This window comes from Penaeus vannamei, chromosome 6, assembly GCF_042767895.1.
Source record: "Penaeus vannamei isolate JL-2024 chromosome 6, ASM4276789v1, whole genome shotgun sequence".
NCBI classification, from domain to species: domain Eukaryota; kingdom Metazoa; phylum Arthropoda; class Malacostraca; order Decapoda; family Penaeidae; genus Penaeus; species Penaeus vannamei.
Genome location: NC_091554.1, coordinates 40,614,718 through 40,617,217, shown reverse-complemented (window position 1 = coordinate 40,617,217; position 2,500 = coordinate 40,614,718).

The following is a 2,500-nucleotide window of genomic DNA, read 5'->3' as shown; positions in this document are numbered from 1 at the left end:
AAAGTATGTGTGTTTTATATAATGTGTGTATACATTATATGTGTGTGTTTATGGGTGTCCGTAAATGCGTACTGATGAGAAGAATAAGGTGGGAGAAGAAATGAGAGGAAGATATAAAAACATTGAAAGAAAGATGATGACTGGAAAAAACAACATGCAAACGCTGGAAAAAAAAGAAAGAGAAAAAAATAGGAGAAAGAAGAATACACCCAAAAAAGAAATGAAGAAAAAAAAAACGAAAAAAAGACAAGAAAACACGAGATGTAAAAAAAAAAATATATATATATGATGAAAGACACACGAAGAAGAAAAAATCCATGAAAAAAATCAGGCATATGACACGAAGACCAGAAAAATAAACGACAGAGTCCGCTAGTGTCAAACTCGCATGACAAGTGACAGAGAGAGAGAGAGAGACCTTGCAAATAGACCTCTGGAGATGACATAGAAATAAATGCGTTTATTTATAGGCCGATCGTGTCATAAGCTCAAGGTCAATGAGAAAGTTGTCATGCGTTTGTCATGCGAAGGTCATGCAAAGTCAGGTGTCAAGAGTACTGTAAGGAGGACTCTAAGGAAGAGGGGATAGGAAGGATGGGAAGGAACATTGGAATAGGCGCAGGCAGATAAGGAAGAGAGGAAGAGAAAGTGAAAATGAGGAGGGATATGGGACAAGGAAGAAAAGGAGGAGAGAGTGAAACAGAAAGAAAAGAGGAAGAGTAGAATAGGCTCACACAGATAAGAAAGGGGGTAAGAGAAAGGGAAAATTAGGAGGAATATGTGACGAGGAAGAGGAAGAGGAGGGAGGAAAGAGTGAAATAGAAAGAAATGAAGAAGGGTAGAAGACACGCACGCAGGTAAAGAAGGGAGGAAGAGGATAGGACATGAGAGACAAGAGGAGGAGGAGGAAAGAGTAAAACAGAAAGAACTGAGGAAGAGTAGAATAAGAGAATAGGAAAATGAGGAGTAGGGCACGAGAGAGAAGAGGAGTAAAGAGTGAAACACAAAGAAATGGCGAAGAGTAGATAAGGAAGTGAGGAAGAAGGAAAATAGGAAAATGAGGTTTCTCGAAGATAGTCTCGATTGAAGGGAGGTCATTCTAGGGGCATATGGGAGGAACGGGGGAGACTAGGAAGGAGGGGAAAGGGGGAAAGGGAGAGGGGGGAGGCTAGGAGGATGAAGAAAAGGGGTAAAGGTAGAGAGGGGAGGCTAGGAAGATGGAGAAAAAGGGAAAAGGGAGAGGAGGTGAAGCTGAGAGGGAGAAGAAAGGGGAAAAGGGAGAGGGGAGGCTGAGAGTCAGGGGAAAGGGGGGAAAGGGAGAGGGGGAGGCTAGGAGGATGGAGAAAAAGGGAAAAGAGAGAGGGGAGGTGAAACTGAGAGGGAGAAGAAAGGGGGGAAAGGAAAAGGGGAGAGGCTGAGAGTCAGGGGAAAGGGGGGAAAGGGACAGGGGGGAGGCTAGGAGGATGGAGAAAAGGAGAAAAGGGAGGGGAGGGGGAGGGAGGGCAATGAAAATGACGAGGGGGGGAATGACCTCCTCCGCTCGTCACCCTGAGAGGAAAATGACAAGGGAGGGGAACGAAAAACACATTCGTGGGTTTAAGGGAGATGAGGTGGGCGATTTGACGGAGGGGAAGATTAAAGGGTGGGAGGAGGAGGAGGAGGTGGAGGAGGAGGAGGAGGAAGAGGAGGATGTGGAGGAGGGAGAGGAGGAGGTGGAGGAACTGGAAGGAGAGGAGGAAGAGGAGGGAGAGGAGGAGGAGGAGGAGGAGGTAGAGGAACTGCAGGGAGAGGAGGAAGAGGAGGAGGACTCATTGGAGGGAGAGGAGCAGGAACTAGAGGGAGAGGAGGAGGAGGAGAAAAATAAGGAGGAGGAGGAGGAGGGGAAGTGGAGGGAGAGGAAGAGGAGGAGAAAAAGAGAAGGAGGAGAAGGTAGAAAAGAAGGAGAGAAAGGGTGGGAAGAGGAGAAAGAGAAAGGGAAGGTTGAAGAGTCGGAGGAGAATTCGAAAATGAGAAGGAGGAAAAGAAAGAAAGGGAAGTGAAGGCAGAAAAGAGAAAAAAAGAGATGAAAGAGGTAAAGAAGAAAATAAAAAAAAGAAAAATAGAAGGAAGAGAAGGAGAAAAAGCATAACGAGGAGGAAGAAAAGTAGGAGAAAAAGAGCAAGAAAGAAGAGAGAAATAAAAAAGAAGAAGGAAGAAAACGACGGAAAGGAATCAAAGAAGAGGACGAAGATGAAAAATCATCGATGAAGATAAGTAAAAAAAAAAAAAAAAGAAAAAAAAGAGAAAAAAAACGGAGTAAAATTCACGAGGTAAAAGAGGCCCAAGAACTCCCCCCCTCCCCCCACCCACCCGCTCTCTACACCCCTACCCCCTACTCCCTACCCACTTTCCCTTCCCCTTCTTCTTTCCCCCCTTCCCATGCCTCTGATGCCCCTCCCCCTACCCCCCCTTCCCAGCCCCCCACCCCCCCACCCCCCACCCGCTCCCTACTTATCATTAC